A 12,629-nucleotide genomic window follows, 5' to 3' on the forward strand; every position below is an offset into this window, starting at 1 on the left:
GCTCTGCAACACTACATGCTTTAATCTTTTGAGAACCCAACATCTTGTGCTCAAAGGTACCAAATCACCCAGAACAGAGCTGAACACAGAGTGACTTGAGTGTTTTGGATAAGATGGGGATCATCTTTTACTCTAGTAAAAAGCCTAAAGAAAAAGTCTTATTTGTTTCTTCAAGGATAAACAGGATTGAAACACTTAAACAAAACAAATACACATGCCTTTTATAATACCTGAAGAATTGCTTTAACCTCAGCAGCTTCTAAAAATTTTGCCTTTTTCTTGCCTGAGGTCTGCCTTAATCAATCAAGCTGCAATGCTTCTGGCAGTCATACTGAAATGCAGCCACACCGGCTACTGAATAAGACAGTAAAATACGTTAAATTGGACCTAACAGCTCACACAATCTGCTATGTGTATCCTCTGGATATAACTTACCAAACACACTATAGAAAGACAATATAACACTGCAAGGTGAGAAGTCAATTAACAATGCTATAATAAAATAGTATTTCCTAAATGCTTCTTTCTGAGACTCATTCATTATGACCCTATACTTCCATCTCCAGCAAAATGTCATGATTGTTAGACAAAGCCCAGAATATAAATACTCTTCAAAGTCTTGCTTAGCATCCCTGCCTCTTCCTTATCAATTAATATTTTACCGAATTCACAGTACCATCCTTCTCAGTGCGAGCAGGCACTGACACACCTCAGCATCGCTCCAGCCATGTGCTAAGCCAACTGGCCACTGCCAGTAGCAACTTCTGTGAAATGCAAATGCTGCTCCTCACACTTCTAATGTATTTGAAATTCACTTACCTTGTCAGGTTGGATGAGAATCTTTAGTCAAACACTATTATTTAAAGAACATAATAAAAAAATTGCTAAGCCAGGAATAACTAAAACACACACATCTACAGAAACCGTGCTTGCACTCCATGATGTAAAAATGACCAAATAAGTAAGTTTTCTTTCCATGTTGGTTTCAGTAAGCTCTGCTGTGGCACAGGACTGCTATGTCATAGAAGCACACTATGTTCAAATGTCACAAGGCAGACACATCCATATTTTTTCCCCTTTGTTCTCTCCAGCCCTCTCACCGGGCTCTACACTCAGAAAGAGCAGCAGGGATTAGAGCTAGAAATGTGGCAAGTCCTGAACATAAGTTCTGAAATAATTTTTTGATTCTAAATAGCAGTTAACAAAATTAACAAGAATGTAATGCTGGGAGCTTCTGAACGAGACAAGCACTTGAATCAAGAGGATCAAAATAAGACAAAATAAGAAAGCAAAGGAAAGCAACCATGTCCACAAGAGGTTTGTTTTTGTTTTTGCTTGATTTGTAGGCCTTGTGACCAGTCATGTCAAAATAGGAGTCTGCAGACTGAACTTTGTGATCTCAAGAGCTGAGCTGTAACATCCCCAGAAGCAGCTGTAAAGTCAGCATTGCACCACATCTAAGAATAATTGAAGTCACACTTTCATTTTGGAGTGTTTATGAAGGAATTACACATTCCTTTATGCCGACACAGAAAATCCCATTCTAGATACAGACGAAGTATGTCCGTACATCCAGGGGAAGACAAAAAGTCAGGTTTTGACACCAATTTCTATGAAGCAAAGCAAATTTCATTGCTGAACTTTCAAAAATAAACAAGCAAATAATACCGCAGTCCATAACGTTATACATATATAATGTAACAAATAAGCCATATAAAAAATTTCCAGAAGTTCCCCAAGACAGGTTGATTAGCTGAGGAAAAAAAAATAATTTTGCCAATTTTTAGGAAAAGACAAACAGAGTCCCTGACTTTAGATTCAGAGACCTTGGAAGTCCTCAGCAGAGTTTTGTACTCCAAGAAATTGGCTTGAACCCAGGAAGTGCCCTGAAGGAAGATTTCTGGCCAGTAATCCCCAATAACTTGACATCCCACCATTATTTCCCTGTCTCTGACAGTCCTGGTGCTCCTCTAAGTTCATGCCAATGAAGAGGAACTGTGCTTGAGAAGAGCTTCAGTGCTGATGGCAAGGATCTACAGCACACTCTCTAGAAATGTGTTATCACTGAAGACACAGTTCCCAGTAGTACAAGGCACAAGCAAGGTAAGTGTTGGATTTGCTCAGACCACTGCCTCTTCACAAACTGGAACTCTTTACATGGACAATGGAGAATAAGAACACATCCAGAATGTACAAAAAAAAAAAAGTAATGCACAAGAAGAGAGAGGCAGTTCCCTTGCAAGAATGACAACTGAGAACAAGGCTCTTTTATACCTGTTTCTCCTATCAAGTACAACAGGAGCTCTACTCAAAACACGGCATGAAGGCATCTGTGTACAGTGCCTCGAATGCTGCCATACTTGACACTGCAAATCACTGATGATAAACCATCAAGAGTACAACTTTGCTACAGACTGGATGACTTTCCCCACTAAACACACTATCACCAGCTCACAGGCTTTCTGATTAAGGCAGCCACAACCCCAGCTCATACCAGCAACGTGGAACTGCCCCTTCCAACATGTTCTCCCTGATAACTAACGCCCAGCTGCTTCACATCTTTGTCTAGCCAAAACAGCCAACCAAGGCACACACGTGGGAGGAGGTGGAGTCTTCTACGAACCCGACAGAAGCACTGACATAACACTGCATTATCCTAGGGGCCTTCCAACCTCACCGTACTTGCAGCCCAAAATCTGCTGGGTAGCCAGCACCTGGTACTAGTTCTTTCTTTTCGGTTTGTGGTTTGATAAGGGACACAGAAAATTACTTCAACACGTGTACCAAACCACTGCTGGAATTGCCACAGAAATGGGTGTGGAGGACATAATGGAGGACAAGGCAAATGCCAAAGCACCTCAGTCTGTGAGAAAGATTCAGAGATTGTGTAAAACCATAAAAAACCTGACGGTTGTGGGTCTCCTGCAGCAAAACCTGGCTTTCTTGCCTGGGGCCAGCAGGGATTCACCCCCAGAAGCGAGGCTGTTGCTCGCTGCTCCCTCTGTGGAAGGACTGCATTTATCAGGGCTGGATAGCCCGTAACTGTGTCTCCGTGGGAACCCCTAAGGGGGAAACCAGGGTCTCCTCAGAACTGACAGGAAAATTTAAGACTTCCTTGAAGAAGAAAAGGAGCAAGGCACAAGAAATCCAAGGCAAGAAGTGGAACTATTCCTAGCAATCATGATAATTGCAGTTTTGTAAGTTAGGCTGGCTGGGTGCCCAGAATGGGTAAACAACCCTGAACCAGTTTAACTGACAAGCGTATTACAGCTTGCATGGCTCTGACGCAAGGCAAAATGACCTCCAACTTTTCCAAAATCTTAGCTACAGATTTTCTCCCCATTTTTTTTTTCTCTAATTGTGTAATTTAAAAACCTAGAACTGCTCTAGGATAGCAAAGTTTGATATTTCCAACAGTAAGCATGAGGTTTAGACACAGCTATCAGTAAAAGCAAATGGGAAATAAATTTTGCTTAGATCTAAGTTTTAAAAATCCTTATTTTAAATGTATTTCTAACACACAAACAGCTGTTGTACATACACAACATGCAGTATTCACTTGTATATGCTGCATGGACAATTTACCCAATAAGTTTACAAGGTTTTCCCCATTGTAAGAGTTTTAGCCATGTTTTTTTCCTTTATTTTTTTTTGTTGTTGTTGTTTTACAACTCACCCAAATACTTTGTATGAAGACAACTTTAAACTCAATTTTATCCCTGTGTTACAATGACCCAGTGTTATCCCAGCAGAATTTCTGAATTCAATGCTTCTGAAGATCAGAAGCATTCACAAAATTGCAACGGAGGGCCTGCTGGCACAGCTTCAGAAGCTTTACTTTAAAGGTCCAAGCTTATGTGCGAGGGAGAAACTTTCACAAGCAGTTTTAAGAACTCTGAAGGTAGATATCAGGCATGCTTTACTTGAAGTCCTGTGTTGTAAACAAACATTTATTTATTTTTTAAACAGAGGATGGAAGAGTGCAATTATTTCAATTTTTGGTCTGCACAGGCTTTTCATGCATACAACGATTTCATCTGAATGCCAGTGTTCTTTCTACAGCTGGAACTATACATCCCCTCATCAAATAACACCATTATGGAAAGACAAAATTATTATAAAAAAAAAAAAAAAGTGGTGTCTCTCAGGTTTACTGAGGGAAGAGGCAAAAACCTTATGAAACAGGAGACCCTGAAGGATGTTTAACATCCTTCAGCCCTCTTTGCTGTGTTACCATTATCTCCCAGTAATCCCGAGGCAGAACTTGACAGCAGCTCAGAGGAGCTCCTAGAAATAACGTGTAAAACCATTTGCCACCTGAAGGGGTCAGTCGGAACTGACTGGAACGCAGGAGAGCTGGAAACCTGGTACCCTTCTAGCTTGACCTGCCTGGAGCTGGTTACCACGCTGCATTTCTTCAAAACCCCAAATCTTGTGGTGTTTGGGCTCCTAAACTCCTATTCACACATACACAAAGTAGAACATGAGCATTTTTGGCAACAAGCTGCTGAAAATTGTACTACCTAACTTCAATAGGTTCATCTTTCTTAATGATCATTTTTTAATCACGAGACAAAAGCAGTCCCTTCGATCCAGTTTTGTTTCTCCTTGAGCCTTTTTAATTTGCTAGCTTCTCAGGCCTTGATTCCAGCTTCCCATAAACTCAGAATCACATAAATCACATTTTTTTGCATCACAATTTGCATCTTTTCTAATAAAAAGAAGGCCTAATTCTCTCCTAGCATTATGTCTTTGAGCATTCTTCCTTAGTGTCCTGTGGAGCTGCATCCGATTCACAGCAGAGTACAAAAATGACTGGAGCATAGCAAATCTTTTGGTTGCCTTCATTCAGACCCCATAGTTTCTTTTGCTGTTATCTATCTTTCCCACAAATTCCACTTGATGCCTACTAACAAAATGCACAGCACGCTAGCTCTAGACTTGCTGCTTATGCTACTCTTGATGCTTTTCTTTTCCCCAACCCCCTACCATCACAGTACTTTATTTATTCTTCTGAATTCTGCCAAACACTGAAGTCATAGCTTGAATCTTCAGTTTACTCAGATCTCTAGCTCTTTTCCTTATTCTATAGCTGCCTTCTCCTTTTCCTTGTACACATTATCATGTCCGAGTAACTGTATTTTTCATACCTGTATTACATAATGGACAACTGTAGTTTATTTTCCTTCTCCCCTTTTCACTAAAACCTGGCAGCTCACAATGCTCAGTCCATCTGCATTTGCACATCTTCTGGGAAAATCCGGAGTTCACTGTAACACAGGGGTTAAGAAATATGAAGCTTATTTTGGCTCTGCTGTGATTCCGACTCCTAGCAGCCAACTTGCCTCTTTCAAAATGTCATTTTTCAACAAAACCCATGGGCTCTAAGACTTTAATTCATCCCCAAACTACATGCAGATGAGCAGGCTCCAGCCAGCTCTCACTTGCCATGAAGCCAACATGCTAATACAGCTCCATCTTTGCTTTCAAAAACCTCATGACAGGCTAATTAATTTAATAGTCCAGACTTCTCTTTGGCTGGTTTCAATTCCCTTCCCAGAAAGCTTCCCCCAGCTCTTTACAATACCTTGAAACAGTTTTTCACTATCTCAAACAATTATTGTTCTTGACAGTTGGTCTCAGAATTTTCCACGTACCAACCTTTTCCATCACCATGGCAAGCCAGATGCTTTGGGAAGAAAAGAAGGAAAAACAAGGCATGACAGATCCCTTTTGTACTTTGCCCAAAATCTCCAAAAAATGTTAAATATGACATTATTCAGCTGGCAATAACACACTCAGAACAGCTACAGGGACACAAAGCAACAGGCTACGTGTCTAACCATGGGGCATCGACAAACTTTCTGAAGCTTGTTTAAGAACAACCAAACAAACTTGAAAGCACTGGCTTGGATGAACCAAACTGAAGTGCATTTCTCTCTATCCTTCCTTTTCTAGCAACAGCAAAATCTTTTGTGCAACTTCGCCACTTTTGAGTGTGTTGTTTGTTTGTGTTTTTCTTCAAAAAAAGATTGGAAACACTGAAAGGTGGAAAGCAGAGCTGGACTCTGCACATTACTAGAGTGCTGGACACAATGCTGGTAGTATACTATGGGCCTTTCACATTCAGTATCAAAAATGGTTAGGGTTTCAGTGAAGTTCTCAGAATTTGCACTACTCCCTCTTTCTTATTCACAAATAGTGAATCCTTCACTGAGAACATCTAGGAAATTTATGCAGGAGGGTTTAGACATCAGGAATCAAGTTTATTCCTCATAGTAAAACTGACTGTAGTAACTTCCAAACTACAGATGTGGTGAAACATCTTGTGGAGTTAAATTAGACAGAAAAAAATCAAAAAACCAAAACAACAACAAAAAACACACTGTGAAATCAAAAGAACAAAAGTCCAGAACAAGGCAGCTACCTATTTCTACTTTTAAATGGAAACAAAGTTCTTCAAAAAAATCTGAGTCAATAACCCCTACCCAGGGGCACACAGAACACCTTTGAGCAGAGGAGAGGACACAGCTCCAGTGGCCAGCATCACCAGATGATTTAGGCAAAAGACATACCATCCTCAACTGTACTTATTTATAAGGCAGAGTATTGTAGAGTATTGTAGTTAATTTACAGTAAGTGCCTTTCCTGGGCATTTTCTTGCCATAGTAACACAAGAAACCAAGAGTGCTTATTACAGTGGTGTCCAGCCTCTTCATTTTTGCACAGATCCTGGTATTTGTAGGTCTTCTTTTAGGGAAGTATCTCCTCTTCTTGTTTGACTGGGAATGGAATACATCTAGACATACGTAGAAGTATTTGGCACAGTAAGCTATTGTTTCATTAAGAAAAGTACAATAACCACTTGATTTTTACCAAATTCAGCACACTGTGGAAGAACATGGGAAATATCCTTCTGCACTGAAATCAACTTTCTTAACACATGCTGACCTCTTCTATCCATTTGACTCTTACTGAGTTCACAAAAAGAAGTACAGAAGAAATACTCAAAAAATACTCAATTTAGTATTAAAATACTGTAACTTTTTCTCAATCACTAAGATCTCCCTTCAAGACAAACTTTATGTTTAATCTCAGTCCAAGACCAATTTCTAAGGTCTTTTATTTCTTTCCTTTATCCACTTTTGCTTTTTTTTTTTTTTTTATGGAAATGAATTGAGAGGGAATAAGGGCACCACAGACATTTTAGAGCAGTAATTGTATGAGCTTGCACACTTCAGCCTTTTTAAGAACCTGAGGTGCTTTTACCTTGCTCTCATCGCTTACACAGACAAGCACTTAAAACACTTTGGACAAAATCTGTTTCATAAAGCAATTTCTATGCTATTGAAAAAGCCTCAAACATCTGCCCCGTGTTACCACTGCAGTTATTCATTACTGAAATTTGTTTCTGAATCATATTTTTTGAGTATTCCAGAAAATATCAGGTATTCCCAAAATGACTGTTCTCCAAGGAAAAAGAAAGAAAGAAACAAACAAACAAACAGAAGCACCACCTTCTTGGAGGTATACTATTTGCAAACTAAACTGTGAGTTGCCAGTGCTGAGAGCTTTGAATGACAGTTGTCAGATTGCTCTTTCAGAAGAAAGGCCAGACGTCCACAGTTTATATTCCCTGGAAGCAAGTCCTCCTTGCGTATCTACATAGGCTGTGGCAACTGCTGGCCAAGGGCAGGGTAAGCGGGCCACTGAGCAGGCCCTGTGCCCGCAGCAAAGCCTGTCTCCCCAGCTGACTTCTCAGTTTCAGCACTGTAAGCAGTTTTAGAAATTATGCCAGTAAACCCAGGAGCACTTGAACTTTCTGAATCAACCCACCAACCCATGCTGGTGTAAGGAAAAGAAAGAAATAGCTGCTTCAGACTACAAAGTACCAAAGCAGTCTTGAATGCAACAGACCTACCTTCTGACAGGCAGAAAGGCCTGTTCTTCACAGCTCCTCTTCCTAGAGGTCATCAGCATGTAGTTCACTTGATCAGGCCATGCATCAAAGGACCAGAGAGAACAGCCTCCAGATCTAAAGTCTCATATGCAGTTGAAACTTAACAGCAACTCCACTTTCAGCTCCCAGGTAAGAAAAGTCGGTGTAGGTTGTCATTTACAAAAGCAGTGAATCTATAGGATAAAAATTGGCTTTTCCATCCAATCTACCAACATCAGTGAAAAGTTTTGCACAGAGCATGTGTGCTTTCTTACATGGAAGTGTCATGGCTATGCTCCAAGCTCCTAGTTCCACAGGAGCTATATAGGGAGGTTCCCACAGCCAACAATACCTCGGGGACTTGAAAGGAAGCTACAGGAATGCTTCACTATTTAAAAATGCATTCATTTCTGTTCAGGGGAAGGGAAGACATAGAGGAGAAAGGTTCCCATACAAAGTAATGTAAGTGAGGTTGGGCTGAAGGTCCTTTTGAAGCCATATCTTACATAGCTTCTTGAAAGCATGCTCAGTCCCTGCTGAATCTTGCCCCTCTAAATCTTCACACAGGCACGGAGCTTTGAGTTCACTCTCATTTAATTTGGCATAGCGTGTAAATATTTTGAGCATTGCTTGGGGAATAGCAAAGGGAACCTGGCAGGAAGAAGCTGAGAAAAAGAAAATTAAAAATAAAGTCCTTTTGAGAAACCAGGGAACTAAATAAGCATCCTACTGATTCTGCAAAGTTTAAGGACCTCTATCAACAGGGATCAAAACCTAAAGCCTGTGTATTATCCCCAGAATAAAGCATTGGCTGCTTCCCACCAAATGCATCAATTTCTGTCTAGATCACATAGAAATGACATGCTTGTAATGGGAGCCATAATTAGTAGTGTTTCCACAAAACAATACATGGGAATTTAGCCATGTCTCTCTGCTTGTTTTACAGGGAAGTCCTACAGCTAAAAATCTCAGCCTTCCTCTTGGGGAGAAGAGAACAATGAATCTTGCTGCAGAATGACATATTCCAGGCAATTAATTACAAGAGCTTCAGCCCTCAAAGCCACACTCTGAGCATGACTGGAACATAAATAGATTAGCAACCGCTAAGGATTGCTTTTCTCCTGATTTGGAAAGAATGTTCCCACTTTGCTTTTGTAGCCTTCAATGATGCACAACCATTCTTTAAATAAGAAAAGCCATTTCACATTTTTATAAATATACCAAATGCTTCATGTTACCCTTAGTTACCCTTCATCTCTCTATTCTCTTCAATGTTGCCACCTAAATGGAGCCACATTTTCCAGCACACCGCAGTCTTGCCTTAAGCAGAATAAAACCTATGCCACTTCCTTCACTTACATCATCCCCCAGACAGGTAAAGACAGGACTTGTTTCACCCTGGAGTCCTGGTCAAAGCCACCGCTCTCTGATCAGCAGTCTTCAGAGGGAGAAAGACATGGCCAGAGCTCATCAGACATTTTGAAGTGAATTCTGTGAATGCTGCATGCACCTGCAGCTCTCGCAAAGTGCTTTACAAAGCAAGTAGCATTGCTCTGTTTGTTGCATTGAATGGGAAGCTGTCAGAGCAGTACGGAACTGCAGAATTATTTGTAGAAGGTCACCCCCCCCCAAAAAAAAAAAAAAATCCACCACCACCAAAACTCCTATTTCCATCAGAGCAGACTGAGCTAAACTGCAGAATGAGATAACCTGAAGGTGCACTACAGCCCTTCACACTTCATAGCAGCTGCTTTTTCTGCATCTCCTTTCTAAGCACCTGAGTAAATGAGCTCTGTGGGGCTAGGAATCCTGTTGACGGCTGTTAATGCCATTGGGAAACAAACTGCCTACAAAAAGGCATCACAATGCTCAGCACCGCTTTTGAAGATCTAACCTCAGGACACCTACATCATTTTGAAGACTTAATTGCAAAGGCTTGCTGGTCACACAAATACATTTAGACATCTGGCCAAGATGCCCATTACTCTGAGCTGCTAAATGTTTACTGCTGCTACTTATCTTAAGATCAGTGCAGGTACAGAGCTTCTACACATCCTAGATTCCACAGTACCTAACGCGAGGCTGAGTCCCCACGTCCCATGCAGCAGTACGAAATCCATTGGTATTTGGAACATGTGACTTCATTTCTGTCTACTCAGTCGCAAGTACGTGATACAGCATGTATACGATACCAGAACTGTCATAAAGCTTTATAAAAGTATTTGAACACATTTAAATAAGTTTATTGGGCTACAACTTGTTCCAACACTAGGAGCTCTGAAGTTGGATTTACTATCTAACAAAATGACAGGCTCAAGAACCAATGCTTAACTGCTTGGTTTTGTGTCTGTACTGCAAAAGCTGACCAATTTAACTCTTAATTTCAGTATCAAAGAAGAAACCTTGTTGCACAAAGCACTGTCTGCGTTGGTCCAATGCCTGTAAGGTGTCTAGTTCACTAAGGCTATTGTCCCAATGCCAAATTTTGGTGTCAAGCTACAAGAACTTTTGGAAGTTGAAGTACAACACAGCACTAGCTTCCCTCAGCAAAATTATTCACTTTAAAAAAATATATACTCAATTGGGTAGTACCGAAGAAAGGTATAGACTTTGATAAAGATTTGAAATACTTGTCTTTGCAATTAACCAAGGAACATGCTATTTATCAGCTACAACCACTTGATAAAACTCAGACCCTTTGCAGCCTCTACAACCCTACTGGTGTACAATGCAGAAAACTTAAGATTATTGGGATCCAGTGAACTTAGACATCCAGCTTAGATATTAACAACAATAATATTAACATCAATGCTCATCTTCATTTGATAGTGGGTGGGAAGAATAAGTGTTTAGCTCTCTGCCAGACAAAACAGCATACGCTACTGCTTAGGATATTCTTCAAGTGCAAAAAATATATCCATATTCTATTAACTAAAGCCAACTAACTTGTTACAATACAGCCAGCTAAAAGAAATTTGGCATAGCCATCTCAACACACTCTCTGGAAAGCTCAAAACTGTGCAAATCACTTCAGCTCCCCCTTTTTGCTCCTGTATATGGCTGCATTAAAAGTTTTAAGCAGTGCTAAAAGTAAACTTCCAAGGATGGATCAGAAGCCATATTTTGCTCTGCCAGAAGAGGCGATCTACAAAGAATTGCCTTGGTTTGTAGTAGATACTTAAGAAACTGTTAATATTCAGAAGGTGGATGTTTAATACCCAATGAATTGGATTAGTCACCGTTTTTACTCTTTAAGCTCTATCCCAAGAATAAAAATGACTGAAACAGTTCAAACATGTTCCAGTATAGCCAGCACATAAGGACATACCAAAGACAGAAACAACGCACGTATTAATATTTAATTAACAGCACCATAGGAACTACGATCTAGTAGCTAGAGTACTAGATTGGCTATAATGAGTCTTCGCTCTAACCCCAGATCAGCCACTGACTTGCTATTACCTTCCATAAGAGGGAAAGGAAATACTCCTCTAAGCCTTCCTTTTTGCTTTTCGTGAGTGTTTGTGTGTGTAGCAGGGACTCACTCTACACGTACAGATCTCCACAGTGGCTCTGCAGTACTGGGCAAACAGTCCTACTGCAGATTGCAATTAACAGTAATAGCAGCATCTTCCAAGCTACCTCAAGACTGTTTTAAATCTTTGGTATTTCCAAACCACTCTTAGAAGCTTTACAGATAAACCAAAAGGCAGCCTGTGGAAAAAAATAACCAAAAAAAATCCAACAAAAACATTATAACGCTCAATTTCTATGCAATCATCAGGCTGATGACATGAATGTGTTTCCTGTGTTTTGTTTTTTCCCCAAGAATCCAACTGTACATCTTGGCTAGCTTCTCCAAAATGGGTATTTCTCATCAAACCAGAGCAAGATGCAGCTAAGACAAAGCTAAAGCTCCTCCTTCCATTAAGCCCCATTTCCTCCCTTTCAAGCAGCCTTAGATTAGCATTCATTTTTGTCTCTCCAACATTACCCAGAACTAAGCTGTGCCAAATCTTGCTGCATTCTTTCTACAACCACAACAGCTTTAGTATTGCTTTGGATAGTCCAAGTTCTTTTTCCTCATCCTTATGTCTAACTTTTTAGATTCTCCCATATTAATACTAACAATATTAATATTTCCTCAAACAAAACAGCGCTACCAAAGTTAACTCCTATTCCTGCCATTGTCAATCACATACAGCTTTGTTTCTCCAGATAGGTTCCTGACTCGGTCACCATTTGCAAAACAAAAAGGCAAATATATTCCATTTAGATTGATTTTGCATAACACATTATCCAGCTGCCTCAGCTTTTATATCCCCTTTGTCAGCATTAATGTTTGTTCTCTGTTTGTTCTGCACCCACCAATTTCTAAATATGCATAAGCACTTGCTCAAACGTGGGGCTGGAAAGAAGCGAGTGATCTTTGTGGTCTGTTCCCAGCTTGCTGCATTATCATCCATTAATCTCAATAAAACTCTTTCCTTCCATCAGCCAAGAGGACTGGCACGGCTCCGTAGAAGGCTGAGGTTAAAGCAGAGCAGTGGTTCCCAAACTCTATAGGAGCGCCTTATCACTGTCCACATACCAGGAAACAAAAACCTCTACCCCTCATGCAACCAGCTTGCCCCAGGCTTGTCTCTGGATCAAGTATTTGGCTCTCCTTCCCTATGCTAGATAAAACACT

The 12,629-nt window shown here is 40.4% G+C and overlaps 2 long non-coding RNA genes across 3 annotated transcripts in view; one reads left to right on the forward strand and one right to left on the reverse strand.

Annotated features, from left to right (window-relative positions):
- Positions 1–8,892, reverse strand: part of LOC110354327 (uncharacterized) — a 36,455-nt gene extending 27,563 nt beyond the window's left edge. The window contains exons 1-2 of one of the 2 annotated variants that reach the window (XR_011807789.1): positions 7,922–8,892; positions 5,151–5,270 (exon numbers count right to left, since the gene is read on the reverse strand). This is a non-coding gene — a long non-coding RNA (uncharacterized lncRNA). The remainder of the gene's footprint in view (positions 1–5,150; positions 5,271–7,921) is intronic. The other variant, XR_011807790.1, reaches the window with a different exon arrangement.
- LOC140001955 (uncharacterized) lies at positions 1,062–9,023 on the forward strand. Its single transcript, XR_011807793.1, has 3 exons — positions 1,062–1,317; positions 1,958–2,103; positions 8,886–9,023. It is a non-coding gene; the product is annotated as an uncharacterized lncRNA (long non-coding RNA).
- Positions 9,024–12,629: the final 3,606 nt, after the last annotated feature.

The sequence above is a fragment of the Anas platyrhynchos genome, chromosome 2, assembly GCF_047663525.1.
Source record: "Anas platyrhynchos isolate ZD024472 breed Pekin duck chromosome 2, IASCAAS_PekinDuck_T2T, whole genome shotgun sequence".
Taxonomy (NCBI): domain Eukaryota; kingdom Metazoa; phylum Chordata; class Aves; order Anseriformes; family Anatidae; genus Anas; species Anas platyrhynchos.